Here is a 16,383-nt window from a genome sequence, read left to right on the forward strand (position 1 = left end):
GAGATCTTATCTTGATAAAGTTATTGAGATTCAAAGTCCAGAAAGGATGGCAGGGCTAAAACCAGTATTAGTAAAGTTGTGCTCCCTTGGGAGGCTCTGAAAGTGCCTTGAAGGATTTTGGCTGCCAAAAGCTGCCTGTGCTCCTTGGTCCAATGGCTCCATCACTATATTGATCTATCTTCTATCCCCACATCATATTTTACACTATTATTGCTAACATCCCAGCTCCCGTTACAATGACTTGTGAGATTACTTCAGGGCTACAGAGATCATCTAGGGTGATTTCCTGAGGCCCAGATCTTCAACTTAATCATAGCTGCAAAATCCCTTTTCTACCAAAGGTACCAACATTATAGCTTCTGTCCATAGCTTGGCCTACCATGGTCACCATAGTCAAGTTCCTTGATGTGGACTGGAAGTCAGTTCCCTCAAGTACAAAATGAGAATAACACTTTCTTCTTTGTGGAATTGTAGATCTTACCAAGAATGGAGGTGATGTTCCTTTTTTTATGAGGCAGAGTTGGTGTTTATTAAGGATAATTTAAAATAGATTTTAAGCATGAGAGTTAAGAGAAAGGCAGTCAAGGAGAAAGTAAGACACACCCTAGAGTGTGGGTGTGGACTTCTCTAAGACAGTCACTGGAAGGGGTATTGCAAAACCACAGTAGTTTCTGTTACTTCCTTGGCCTGAACATAAGGAAAGAGAAACTGGCCATGCCAATTGGGTGTGTAGGTCCTTTGTTGGTATGGAGCCATTTAAGCTTTTAATTGTGTACATCACTGAGAGTTTCCCTTGCCTTTAAGAAGCCTTACTATAGTTTTATTTAAGGGACACCAAAATACCAGTCTCTGCCCCGAATACTCTGAACAGCAGTCATATGTTTTGGGTGCTTAAATTTAATATTATTAACCTTTCCATTTTCTCCATAACTTTTGTTATTCATGTATGTGCCAGTTCCACTAAATTAACACTGCCACATTGAACTGGCAGCAGAGTACATTTCTATATTTAAGATAATAACTCTTAATAGACTAACAGCCTCTGTTTAAAATAAAGGTTTGTTCTTTTGTAAGTTGAACCACTGCAATAAGTAAAAGAGAGTATGGGTGTATAGAAAGAATGCCTTATTAAGAAATGCCCTGATAAGAAAATGGGGACAAGACCCGGCTACAGAAACCCACGAAGAGAGCTGACCTAAACAAGGAGGAGCTAATGGACCCCCAGACTGATAGCTGGGAAACCAGCATAGGACTGACTCAAACCCCCTGAACATGGGTCTCAGCTAGAAGGCCTGAGCAGTCTGAGGGACCTCTGACAGTGGAACCAGGATGTATCCCTGGTGCACGAAAGGACTTTGGGAGCACATTCCCCAAGGAGGGATACTCCCTTAACCTAGAGGCAGGAGGGAGGGCCTAGTCCCTACTCCAAATGACTTGACAGATTTTGATGATCCCTCCTGGAAGGAACCACCCTCCCAGTGGTTGCAGAGCATGGGAGGGAGGGAGAGATTGTGGGAGGTATAGGGGGGAAACTAATACAAATGTATGAAAAAGTGTGTTTTAAATAAAAATATTTCCTCTATCACTAAAAAGAAAAAGAAAAGAAAGACAACACCCCAGCCATAGGAAGCCATGACGGCATCCCAAAGGTAAAGAGACTGACCCTTCAGTTCCCAGAATGCTAGAGAAGTTATAGAGCATCATATCGTAGGTAGCACAATGGGGCCTTAAAGAAAGCACTTCTGATTACAGAGAGCAAAGGGGCATTTCTTGCTGTGACCTGTTTTTAGAGTGGAGTGGGCAGTTAAATTCCATGCTATATGACCTTGACTTCATGCTAGAAGTCAGAAAATTAGTGATAAAGTCTAGCTACAACTCAAGTCTGTCTTAGTTCTGAGCAGTAGGGAAAGCTGGCCAAGCCTTCTAGCCATGGGCAAAACTGAGAAAACTCAATTCTCAGATCTTAGGAGTTCTAGCACACTCCTGGAGAGATTTGCAAGGAGCATGGTCTGACTTCAGGGAGAAATATGGGCAACTAGAGATGTGTGATCTAACACCATTGGTCACATTTTGGCTCCTGCTCCATGGCCTGTCAGATAGCTCAGTGGGTAAAGGCAATTGCTGTAGAAGCCTCATGGTCTGTGGAGCCCACATACAGGTGGAAAGACAAAACCTACTCCAATTTTGTCCCTTGACCATCATGTGAATGCTTTGGTATGTATGCAAAATACACACACATACACAATAAAAAATTAATTTTAGAAAATTGTTTAATTCTTGCTACTCCCAGGGCAAACCCAAGCTGCCAGTGTGAGTGTGTGAGAAATTCAAGTTCTCAAGCCCCACTCTGGACTGAAAGAACCAGAACCTGACTGTTGACAGAGGCCCATATGACTTGCGTAAGCATGAATTTTAGCAGCCAGGAGGTCAAAACAGGAAGATCAGAAGCGAAATCTTGCTACATTACTGTCTCAAAGGAAAAAGAAAAGGAAGAAAAGAAAGCTTTGGCCAATACTTAGACGGAAGAAGCAGAGGCCATCCTGAGACACTTAAGACCCTCTTCCTTTTTCTAAAAGAAAGCACCCACAAAAATGCACTTACTGCATTGCAATCCTGACTCTTGCTGTGCCTTGGGATGAATCTGTCGAGGGCCCACCTTCAGCAGTAGCTATTGGCCTTTGTCCCTCTCTCCTATGAGATCTGCGTAGAATTTACCTTTAAAATTTACACAGATATTTCTGTTTAAATGAAGGTACTTTATTCTTTCATTCATCCAATAAATATTGGATGTTATTGTGTAAGAGGCTCTGTTCAAAATGTTGATCAAGCATAAGAGCATAAAACATTTAAAACACAAATCAAAGCATTGCCCCCAGAAATCTTAGATTCTGGTGTAGTAAGACAAAAGATAAACAAAACACTATGATAATTTGTACTAGTTTTTTGTCACTGTGATAACATGTGAAAGGGATCTATTCATCTTATGGAGAGGGAGTAGACAGAGAGAAAGAAAGAGAAACAGACCCCTATGGTGATTGGAAACCATCTTTTATGTTCATTTGGGCTCTTTGCCACCCTCCTCCAAGAATAGAATAGACAGACAGCATACAGAACAAGTGGAAGCTACTTTACTGTCAATGGGGATTGTAAGTATTAAATGGGTAAAACAACTTCAAACTGATTATTATGTGTGGTTTAAATGAAGCGATTTGAACTCAGTAATGCAAGGGATGCTGGGAGAGAACTGGTACAGCCCAGAGAAATGATGCACTTCAAAGCTCTCGAAGGCTCTGGGAGGCTAACCGAGAGCTATCCTTTGCAGAGCAAGTCTGCGGGCCCAGCAGATTTCTACAGCTGCTGATCTCTGAAGTGGTCTGTGTCTGTCGAATCTGGAGCTTAGAAATTATCTCAGAATTATTGTCTAAATCCGAAATAAGGAGTTTTGGAGGCTGAGGAGAGATGAGTTCTCTCTGCCTGCAGGGTGCTCTGAAGTCCCAGGATTGTCATTTTTTTTTTTTTTTTTTTTTTTTTTTTGAGAAGCAGTAGTCACTGATTGGCTGATTGTCTTACTACATCCTGCCAATCAAGGAAGGGCTGTCAAAAACTTCCAGCAGTTGCAGTTATTATGGTGGTTGTGGTAAGCCTCCAGCTACACTTTTTCCAGCCTGGTAGTGCTTGGACAGAAAATGCTGCCTTGGACAACATTTTACTTACAAACCACCATGGAGGCAAATGAACAGAGAAGAGGACACAGGGAATAGTAGAGGGGAAGTTGCTATTTAAGGTGTTCACAGACATACTGAACCAACCGAAAATCTGGCATTTGAAATCCTTGGCATAAGTGGGATGGGGTTGCCATGAAGAGACATAGGACAGAACCACTAGAGGAGGGTGATAATGTGTAGGGCACTATTTTAGAAGACTTCTGCTGTTTACCAAGTTCAGATATAACTGGATACCTTGTTACTTTATCTGTCACGCCTACTTCAGAGGCCATAGCAATAACCATGGCTAATGGCAGTGGAGGCTGCTCAAACAGGGTGGTAGCAGTAGCGGTGGTTCCTGGTCCCTGATTTGATTAAAAAGTGGGGGAGAGAAGAGTCAAGGACAACTCTATGGTTTTTGGTGTATTAAGAAGACTTTGGTGAGGCATGGTGGCCTTTAAACCCAGAACTTGGGAGGCAGAAACAGGCTGATCTTTGTGAGTTCAAAGCCAGCCTGGTTGGTCTACAGAGCATGTTCTAAGATAGCCACATACAGACACCCTGTCACCAAAAGAAAATGTAGTGGTTAATGGGCAGAGGTAGGACAAACCTACTAGCAGAAGTGGTTTCTTGACCTGGGAAGTTCAAGGCTAGCCTAGGCAATATAGTGAGACCTTGTCTTAACAAACAAGGCTGTGACTACCACTTACTAAAATGGGGAAGACTATAGGTGGAATACTTTGGGTTTGGGGGTAGAAGAGAAAGAAAGGTGAAATGTTCACTCCTGGCTGTAATTGTGATATAGTCATAGGTAACCTAGAGGAGGTGTCAAATAAGCAACTGGATATATACAATTCAAATTGTGAGATATATAGAATACAAGTTCAGTATGTGAGTATATGGGGAACTTTTCTCATTCAAGCCACCACAGTGTGTATTCCAAAAATACATTTGGGGTGGGTTTGTATAGTTGACTCACCAGTTAAGAGCACCTGTTACCATTGCAGAGGACCAGCATGCACATGGTATACAGATATCATTCAGACAAAACACAGAAATACATTTTTTAAAAACCAACAAAACAAATCTTACATTTCCCCCAATTTAAATGGATGAGATTCATTTTACATATGTGAATACTTTTCTTTGTGGTGCTAAGAATTGAACCCAGGGCCTTGTGTATTCTAGGAAAGCACCCTGTCACTGAACTACATCCCTGGCCCTTCTTCGTTTGTGTTCTGAGGATCACCTAAACTTGAGATCCTCGTGTTTCAGTTACCAGAGTTCCAGGTGATTTGTCTATGAGTGATATTCTGAGCAATTACAATTAGAGACTCGAGTCACTGGGCTTGGCTACCAAATACTTCTGCACAATACAAGTAATCTACATTTTATAGCTAAAGAAAACCAAGTTTCTCAGTTCATAATTACAATTTTTTACTGCACCAGTTTTAGCAAACTGGAACCATAGTTCATAGAATTGTGTCCCATTGTATGTTGGTGTTAACCACAAAACTCATTTTGCAAGAGATTTGAAAAGCAGAAGTGAAGCAACATCTCCACACTGATTTGTTTCTTCATTTATTCTGGGAAAGTAAGTGACTTGTCTGGATCACCAAGGTAGATTTTTATGCGTAGTTGCTGGCCCCTGGTTCATCTTGGCGTAGGTGGCACCCGGGCCCACAGTTCATTAGCCACCAATAAAGCCCCTCTAACAGACTGTTAAGGCCAGATCATGTGCAAATACAGACCTGTGATGAAGGTACCATCTTCTCTTCTCCCTCAGTCAACCACAGTAGCTGGAGAGACTGTGTTGGTCTCATTTCTCGTTAGCACCCTGGCATCAGAGCAGCTTAAGAACATATGTTTCTGTGCAAGGAAGAAAGCCAATCTCAAGAGAGACAAAATGGAAGAGAAAATGCTTCCATTGGAATATTTTCATATTTCAATGTAGCATCTAAATAAGTAGTGTTTTTTTTGTTTTGTTTTGTTTTTCTTTTTCTTTTCCTAATTGAAATCTCCACTGAGGGACAACTTATGTTGTGATAGGTGCCTGTGGTGGTTTGAAAAAAAATGGTCCCCATAGGCTCATAGGGAGTGGTGGCATTGTTGGAGTTAGTGAGACTTTGCTGGAGGAAGTGAGTCACTAGGGAATGAACTTTGAGGTGTCAGGTGCTCAAGCCAGGATTGTTGGTTGGTATTTGATCACACACTGTGAACCCCATTTTAATTTGTGTTAATTAAATAAAATTATCCTTGGGTCAGGAGGCTGCTTAAGCAACTAGTTGACAGAAAGTAACCATAGAGAATCAGAGGGCATCTGGAAGAAGTATAGAGACACAGGAAGTAGTAGGGTGGGGTTTGGAATGGCACAGGTTTTTCTGGTTTGGTGAAGCAGAAGCACAGGTCTTCTGTGGATGCTAGTCAGAAGAGAGAGTTAGCTAGTTGCTACTCAACCTCTCTGAGCTAGCAGGTTTTCACCCCAGCCTTTGAATCTCAAGTCTTATCATAATTAGAACAATAGAGATTTAGTTAAAGCTACCTTTAGCAGCAGCAACAGGGCTGGTGCCTATAGGAACAGAGTTCTCACCAGACTTCAGCCTAAGCAGTGAGGCCATTGCTAGAGAAGCAGGCCAGTAACTGGAGTCTCAGTTGCTGACAGAGATAGCAGTAGGTTAAGGCACAGCCACTGTGCTGAAGATAAAACAACACAGACCCAGTGTGGCAGTCTCTTTCTGCTGCCTGTGGATTCAGATGTAGAATTCTCAGCTTCCTCTCAGCACCATGTCTACCCAAAAGTCACCATGCTTCCTGCCATGACAATAATGGACTATACATATATACTGTAAGTCAGCTACAATTAAATGCTTTATTTTATCAAAGTTGCCATAGTCACGATGTCTCTTCACAGCAAATAGAAACCCTAACTAAAATAGTGCCCTTCGAGATTTTTCTTTTACATACAATCAAAGCTCAGCCAAAGTGGTTTCCCCCTGTGGCTGAGTGGCTGAAGTAGTGAAATTTAGCAGTAACTAATTTTTCACTCTGGAGATGATTCCCACCCACAAATTATTAAAAAGTTTCTACACCCCAATAAGCCTCTCCAAAGATGCAGCAAATCAAACCGAATTAGATAAAGCCCATGTTTAATGGATACAATGCTCCAGATGGCCTTCCAGCCTCCCCTCACCCCCCAGAGGAGACAGGAAACCCATGAGTCTGTTTTCTGGGGGACAGTTTAAATAACCTGTAGGAGTGGTCTTGAGCATCTCTGGGGCAGAGGTCATCATTTAGAAGGCTTTCTGAGCTGCTGCAGGGTTTGGAGAGAGATGGGAAGGGGGATGGGGTGGAACTTCCACCATAACATCCCAGACTCTTTGAGTATATGGATGCCAGGAGCTGGGGTGAAACTTTCACTGTAACAATCACCATTCTCTGAAAGGTGCTGGCTTGGTTTAGTTGCAGCTTTTGCATTAGAAAAGTAGCACAAGTGGGGAGGGGAGTGTAGCTAAAGAAGAGTACACACTTAACATGGTAAGGCCTAGATTTTGATTCCCAGCATCATTAAAACTCAACTCTGAGCACAAAATATTTTCGAAGGAACTATGTTTTTATGTACAAGCCAACTCTCCAGAAGGGAGCAAATCAGGCAGCCAGCCAAGTTGTATAGGTGCAGATTCAGAATCAATATCCTTTCTCTGTGCCTTGGGAACATGCAGGAGATGTGGTTGAGTATAACATGAGTCACAGAACTTCCTGTCAAATACTTCATGGGAAGAAAGTTGTATTTGCTCCAGCTACAGGCTTAACCTGTCATCTCCACTATACTTGCTTACCAGCAGATGGATGCTTTTACAGCAGGCTGCTCTTGGATGTATTCCCCTTCCTGCTTGTTACTCCAAGGTCACCATCTGCAGGGGCTGTGTGAAAGTGACCTTTAGAAACTCTCTTCTTTTGGCCAGTCTAACATCTAAGTGACTGTCCAACGGGGTCTGCTTCTCATCATCAGATATGGGACTTTATAGTCAGGGAACAGTGAAGTGAGCTGAGAAATGAGGAACTCACAATTAATCTTATTCTTTGGCATGGCTGAATAATAAAATATGTACTAGGGATCATCATCCGAGAGGAGAGGCTTCCTCTGGCAGCTGATGAAAGCAGATACAGCAGATACAGATGATGCAGGTTTGTGCCTGGCCTTATTAGGGTCATATTTGGCCTGCTCTTTTCTGAAGGGAAATGGAGAAAGAGTGGATCTGGGGAAGAGGGAAGGTGGGGGAATTGGGAGGAGTGGCCAGAGGGGAAACTGCCATTGGGATGTATTGTATGAGAGAAGAATAAATAAAAAGAAAATAATGATTATATATATATATATTGCATATATTGTGTGTATATATATATATATATATATATATATATATATATATATATTGTAAAACACACACACACACACACACATATTCCCAGCACTCTGACACTCTGAGAGGCATAGGCAGGTGGATCTCTGTGAGTTTAACACCAGCCTGGTCTACAAAGTGAGTTCCAGGACAGCCAAGGCTGTTACACAGAGAAACCCTGTCTCAAAAAAACATGGTCTGAAGTCTTCTGGGCTTTTAATATGATTTGATTGTCATTTTTGCTCACCAGGTATGGTTGAGGTCATAGAAAATACCAGTGGAGCTTGCTGTTGTTCCAATGGCTGTCCTAGCTAAAGATAAGTGTTACTTTCATCCTCTTTCACCTCTTTCCTATATATCTGACTTTGTTGAGTAGTCCAATCTTTGAGCAAAATAAATAAATTCTCTCACATGGCAACCTATTTGAAACTACTTTTTGTGTCTGCCCCACTTCCCAGATCTCTTAAAAGGCACACCCTTCGCCCAACACCCCCCCCACTTCAGATAATGTGACTATCATACCCTTTAACATCCTGACTTTACGTAAAATCAATTCTGATAAGATTCATTTGAAAATGTGGTCCTGTAGCTGGGTGGATAGCCCAGTGGGTAAGTGTGCTTTCTGCATAATCATGAGAACCCGAGTTCAAATCCTTAGCACCTACATTAAAAAGTTGCCTGTGGCCATGCATGTCTGTAACCCCAGTTCTGGGGAGGCAGAGACAGGAGGATTGCTGGGGCCACCAGCTTTGCTCCAGGCTTAGTGAGAGATTCTTAAATGGACAAGACAGACAGTGATAATGCAGAACACCAAACACCCTCCTCTGGTACACCTGAACATGTGTGCATATGCCACGTGCAAAGTGAAAATACAAAGAAATTGAAAATAAAATACTAAAACTGTATTTTGGTGTATTTGGGTGAAAGGATGCTAGTTTTATATGTACAAATTTATACCCAGTGCCTCTCTCCTCCCTCCCTCTTTCCTTGTCCCTATGTATGTATGTATGTATGTATGTATGTATGTATGTATGTATGTATATACATCAGTGGTAGAATGTTTGTCTACTATGCATAAAAACCCTGGTTTAATCTCTAGTATTAAAAGAGCAAAAGTGATTTCTAAGCATTCCAGGTGTATGGAGAGAGATTCCACCTCAGAAAACTAAGAAATAGTCCCTTTAAACTGTTACAAGCTTACCATTGCTAAACCCAGTGAGGACATTGACTTTAAATTTTGAGGGAAACATTGCTAGTGATGATTTTTTGATCAAATAAACTTGTTAAGTATTCTTAAATTGGTATTAGTGAACAGAGTTCCCACTGTACCTCAGGAAATAATCTCTTGAGTGTAAACACATGGCTCAAACTTTTGCCAAAACAGTTAGCTTGTAAGGACATCTTGATGAGCTGCTCACTTCAAGTCTTCTTTTAAATCATCCAGCCTGACTTTTGACAAAAACTGCTTCAAATCAACAATTTTCAACTTTGCTCCTTTGAGTGCCAGGGCAGCCCCCATCTTCACTGCAAGTTACTGCAGTTTCATGTCTCAATTTCCTTGAGAAATCCATTCATTTTGATAGAAAAATTAGTGATAAAATAGGAGTAAGCACAGTTTTTTTTTCTTTTGTGGACAACAGTATACCATCTATATCCTTTTTCTGGTATCTCACATTCCAAAGGAAAGAACCTTGCTATTTTGTTTTGTTTTCTGTAACAAATAAGTGAGTTTGCATCATTCTCTTTTATTTGCAGGAGGCTACATGCTTCTTTCCACTTTCTGTTCTGATTTCCCCCATTGACTTGACAGAATCACATGTGAAAGCAAATTTTCAGGTTATCTTCAGGGTCATTATTTTATTTTCTATGTCTTAGAGTCTTAAATCTTCACTTTCATTTTTGTAAATATTCTTTTCAAGCTTCACATCCTTTGGGGATTATATCCCTTTTTTACATACCTTGGTTAGGAGATTATATTGTACTTAGTTTTTTCCCCTAAGTTTTTGAAGATTAATAGTAGTAGTAGTAGTATTTTGGTATTTTTGAGACAGGGTTTGTTTTCTGTTCAGCCCTTGCATTCCTGGAACTTGCTCTGTAGACCAGGTTGGACCTGAATTCAGAGAGAAATCTGCCTCCCTCTACCTCCCAAGTACTGGAATTAAAGGTGCACATACCATACCTAGCTCTATTTTTATTATTTTTTAGTGTGTGTGTGTGTGTGTGTGTGTGTGTGTACATGCGCTCAAGTGCACATAGAACCTAGAGATGTCAGATCTCCTTGAAGCTGGAGTCACAGGAAGTTGTGAACCACCTGACATGAATGCTAACAATTGACCTTGGGTCCTCTGAGAGAGCAGTACAAGCTCTTAACTGCTCAGCCATCTCTCCTGCCCAATTTTTCCTATTTTTTAAAAGTGTTTTCATAATATTGAAGCTTCATTCATAAGATGATCTAATGTTACATCCTTGAATACTGAGCTTAAAATATAATCATGTTTTTTCAAGGCTCTGGCCCATTCCATATCTCCAACCAATTCTTGTCTTTTGGTTAAAAGTTCAGACTAGGCATTCCCCTAATACTTTCTGAGAAAGAAAGATGCATCAGTTTTATTAAAAATCGCATCATTGCTTTATTTTATCTTCATTTATTCTTTCACAAGTTCATCTGACCCCCCCCCCACTCTCTCTTTGGTCATATTCCTTCATTATTCACTCTTATCTGCTACCCCTCCCACCATACCCTTTCTTCTTCCCAACAAGTTCCTCTCCTACCTTAATTTTTAAGTGTGTGTGTGTGTGTGTGTGTGTGTGTGTGTGTCTATGCCTGTCTTTAAGCATATGTATGTGGATGCCCTAGGTGTGCAGAATAGAGCATTGGATTCCCTGGAGCTACAGTTACAGGGGATTATGTGTATGTTGGTTTGAAAGAAAATGGCTCCCAAAGGGAGTGACTCTATTAGACGGCATGGACTTGTTGGAGTAGGTGTAGCCTTATTGAAGGAAATGTATGTATCACTGTAGGGTGGGCTTTGAGGTTTCTTGTGCACAAGATACCACCCAGTGTCTAAGTTCACTTTCTGTTGCCTGCATAAGATGTAGGACTCTCTCAGTACTTCCCCAGCACCGTGTCTGCCTGCACACCACCATGCTCCCATCAAGATGATAATGGACAGAACCTCTTAACTGTATGCCACTCCAATTAAATAGTTTCCTTTATAAAAGTTGCTGTGACTAAGACGGTGAACAACCTGGCATTGGTCCTGAGAAATGAACCCAGGTCACTGTGAGAACAGGAAGTATTTGTAACCACTAAACCATCTCTTCAGCGCCTCTTTTTTGGTCACTATGAGCCACTGCATTTAATTAATGTTGCTTTCATGAGCATGGGTAAGGGGTTGTTTGCTTGAGCAAGAACAACTTACCAGTTCTTACACCACTGAGGAATATGACTGCCTTCTTCCAGCAACCATTAGTCACCTGTAACTTCTCAAGGACAAGTGGATCCTTAAGAGCTCAAACATTGTTTTAATTTGTATTTTTGATTATTAATCATCCTACTTGGTTTTCTGTTGCTGTGATAAACACAAGACAGAAAGCAACTTAGGAGGGAAAGGGTTTAATGAATTCTATACTTGCAGGTCACAAGTCATCATTGAAAGAAGTCAAGGCAGGAAGTCAGGACAGGAACTTGAGTCAGGAATTTGAAAACAGAAACCATGGCTGAATGCTGTTTGCTGGCTCATGCTTAGCTATATATAGCCCAGGACCACTAGCTTAGGGATGGTACCCCCTACATGGGCTGGGTCCTCCAAAATCAATTATTAATCAGAATAATGCTCCAAAGACATGCCAACATTTGACTTCTCTCAGTGAAGAATTGTGACCTGGAAGTGTACAACGAATTAAATGTTTTCCTTCCCAACTTGCTTTTATTCACTCATAACTTTCAGAAGTCCCAGAAACTGATCAGACCCACTAGGCCCTCCTTCCCCAAAAGTTAACAGTAAAGATTGCTAAGAGTTACTTTCAGACAAATCAAGCTGGGAAGAAGACTCAGACCAGCTCTCTGGAAGACACACAAACCAGCCAAGCTTACTGGAAGGGACCTAGACCAGCCGAGTATCTCAGAAGAGACACTCTCCAACCTGTTGATGCAATGTGCTCGAGTTTCACGGCTTTTATGAGCTGTCACCTATGCTTGGGTAGGCTTTGTTGATACAGCTGTCTCTGATATTTTCTGCTCTTCTCTCACCCATATATCTGTAAGTAACCCTAATAAAATTAATTTGTTTCACCAAGTTGGCCATTGGTGTGATTGTTACTTTGGTCTTCTGTGGGGTCCCTCTCTGGGGTGAGTAGATTTTGTGTGTGTATGTGTGTGTGTATGTGCATGCAAATCTCCCCAGGAAAAGTCTGCCACACAATGTTTTACTTAGGTTCATGTCCTTTTTTAAGGTGGAATAATATTGCATGTGTGTACACACCACATTTTGTTTCCCAGTTTATTTTTTGTATGTGGATGAACATTTGGGCCACTATAAGCAAGGGTACATAAATATCTATTTAAGTCTCTATTTTAAACATATTTGATTATATATCAAGAAATAGAACAGGCATGGTGGCACACTCCTTTAATCTCAGTGCTCAGGAGGCAGAGGCAGGCAGTTCTTTCTGGGTTCAAGGCCTGCCTGGTCTAGAGGGTGAGTTCCAGGACAGCCAGAGCTATACAGAGAAACCTTGTCTTGAAAAAGAAAAAACAATTAGCTAATTAAAATAAAAATTAAATAAAAAAAGAACTGATTTGAAGCAACTAACTGCATAAGCTTGTCTTGGTGGCACATTCAGTCCTTAAGAGGTGGAGACCCGGAAGACTGGGAGTTGAAGGTCTTCCTTGGCTACATACACAGTTGGAGACCATCCTAGGCTGGAAAGTTGGTGAGATGGCTCAGCAGGTAAAGGCACTTAGTGCTTCAGTTCCTAGTGGAATGAGAAAACTGACTTCTGCAAGATCCCCCACCTCACACACAAATAGGTACATGCTTTGTCCTCCTGTCACATATTACAGCTCAATCCAGTGTGAAGAAACATGACTCTGCCTTTCCACTATATTAAGAAGATTCCAACTTGCCACTCCCACTGTTCCACTAAGGTCCATTACTGTTGACATTACTGTTATCCATCTGTATGCGTATTTCAAGATGGTCCCTCTGGTGAACTTTGCTGGTTTGGATGAGAATGGCCTCCCATTGGTTCATACGTTTGAATACTTAGCCTTCAGTTGTTGGAACTGTTTTGGAAGGATTGGGAGATGTGACCTTGTTGGAGGAGCTGTGTCAAAAAAAAAAAAAAAACTCCAGCCATTCCCAGTGTGGCTCTTTCTCTGCTTTCTGGTAGTGTCTGAAGATGTGAGCTCTCAGCTAGTACTCCAGCACCATTCCTTCCTACATGGTTCCTGCCATGACAGGCATGTACTCTAGCCCTCTGAAACAGTAAGCTGTGAATAAACCTCCTTTTCTTTCTTTTTCTTTTTTCCAAGACAGGGTTTCTCTATGTAGCTTTGGAGCCTTTCCTAAAACTTGTTCTGTACACCAGACTGGCCTCAAACTAACAGAGATCTCCCTGCCTCTGCCTCCCAAGTGCTGGGATTAAAAGCATGGACCACCACTGCTAGGTAACCTTTCTTTTATGAGTTGCCTTGGTCATGGTATCTTATCATGGTAATAAAAATGTAACTAAGAAATCTAATTTCAGCCCAACAGCCAGCAGGAGGCTTTTAGTTGGAACTGTCATTTCCTTTGGAGGCTTTCACCTTACCCAGAAATAAAGAAATAAATGAACATGGCATGTACAGTGACTCATCAAAGCTACCAACTACTACTTATTTCTATTGATTCACATATAGTCATACAAGACCAAAGAGAATTGAAAACCCTGAGGAGGAAATCTATTTAATTATAACATCAATTATATGTTCACATTCTCCCAGGTTTTGAAATCTAGTTCTAATTATAGAAGTAAATAGTGGATACATAAAATATAGGATTTACTGCTGGGTGTAGTGACACACACTTTTGATCCTAATACTTGGGAGGCAGAGGCAGGTGAATCTCTGAATTCAAGGCCAGCCTGGTCTACAAAGTGAGTTCCAGGACAGCCAGGATTACACAGAGAAACTGTATCTCAAAAATAAATAGATAGATTGATAGATAGATAGATAGATAGATAGATAGATAGATAGATAGATAACACCGGATTTAATCTCAATATCACTGAGCACCAGGGGACTGAAACTCAAAACTGTACTGAGATGCCATATCAGAGCTATCATGGTGGCTGCCATAAAGGTTATTTTTTTCAACTGTAATTTTATTTTCTTTTGTGAAAATAACCTGGGAGTTTAAATTCTTCCAAAAAAACCATAAAAACAAAATGAAATACACACAGAAGAAGTTTGTCCGGTGATGGGTGGAGGGACAGAGGACCTTACAACTTCTGCAGATTTTACTAGCATGACTGAGGTGACAGGAGCCAGACATCAGGGACTGGGTCCTGCCTGCTACTCTGAGACTGCAGGCAGGAAAATTCAACTGAGCACCAGAGAAGAACATAAACTTCTTGGAGGCACCTTGAGTCCCTTTAAATGCAGGAGTGAGGGGACCGTTTCAGAGGAAGGACCTCTTTCCCCACCACAAGCAGGAGCTGGCCCATTGGGGCCCAGAGAGAAGGGGATGCTCGTGGGAACGACCAGGCCAAGATGTCATCACACAGGGCCTTACCCTGGGCAGAGGACAAAGGGGCAAGAACTGGTGTTGAGCACATAACAAAAACTTGCGCAAGGGAACAGGAGTGACCCAGATGCCATAAAGTTTTTTAAATGGCAGTCAATAATGACAATGTCTATAGGACCTTGTTTACAGTAGCGTAAATTCGAAAAGGTAAAGCTGTTATGGAAAATGGCATGGCATTTTCTCAAATGCTTACAACTAGAATATGATCCATCAGTTCTATTTTTATGTATTATTATTATGTAATTTTTATTTTATAGATATTTACAGATGTTTTACCTACATGTATGTCTGTGCATCATGAGTGTGTTTGGTGCAAAGAGAGGTCAGAAGAGGGTATCTGATCTTCTGGGACTAGAGTTACAAATGATTGTAAGCCATTATGTGGGTGCTGGGAGTCTCATCCAGGACCTTTGGAAGAGCTGTCAATGCTCTTAACCATTGAGTCATTTATCCATTCCCTTTTATTTTTTATTTTTTGAGACTTTTATACGTGAGTACTGTATTTATATCATTTTTACCCCCTCCCTTTCCAACTTCTCCCGTGTGTTCTCCATTCCCTCTCAAATTCATGACTACATTTTTTTTACATATATATGTTGTCTTAATCAGTGTTCCATTGCTGTGAAGAGACATCATGACCATGGCAACACTTATAAAGGAAAGCATTTAATTGGGGCTTGCTTAAAATTTCATGGGTTTGGTCCATTTCCAACATGGCAGGAAGCATGGACACATGCCAGCAGACATGAGTTGGAGAAGGAGTTGAGAGTTCTATATCTGGATCCAGAGACAGCAGTAAGAGTGAGACACTGTGCCTGGCTTGAGCTTTTGAAACCCTAAAGCCCACCCTAAGTGACACACTTCCTCCAACAGGGCCACACCTAATCCTCAAATAGGGCTACTCCCTGATGACAAAGGATTCAAATAGATGAGCTTACAGAGGTCATTTTATTCACACCACCACACATATAAAATCTGTTTCATCTATTTAGTGTTTCTCATATGTAAATGTATTTATGGCAGACCTCTTGAAATTGGACAACCTATCAGGGGGCTCACCCCTGGAGATGACTGATTCTCCCTTTCTCAAATCGGGTATTGACAATTTGGTGACCTGAGGATTTGGTCTTTGTACTAGTTGATTTTTGTCAATCTGACACAAACCTAGACATTCCTGGGAAGAGGAAATCCCGATTTCTTCTGTTTAGATTGGCTTATCCACATTTATGGCACATTTTCTTGATTGCCAATTGATGAAGCCTACCATGGGTGGTGCCATCCCTGGGCAAGTGGACCTGGGCTAAGAAAGCTGGTTGAGAAACCATGCAAAATGTTCTTTCATAGTCTTTGCTTCAGGTCCTTCCTTCAAGTCCCTGCCTTTGAGTTTCTTGCCTTGGCTTTCTGTAACCTGTAAGATGAAATAACACTTAAGTCCCTTGTTGTTAATGTTTTATCAGAGAAACTGAAAATAAACTCAGACAATCTCACAAGCTT

Source organism: Phodopus roborovskii, unplaced genomic scaffold (assembly GCF_943737965.1).
Source record: "Phodopus roborovskii unplaced genomic scaffold, PHOROB, whole genome shotgun sequence".
NCBI lineage: Eukaryota > Metazoa > Chordata > Mammalia > Rodentia > Cricetidae > Phodopus > Phodopus roborovskii.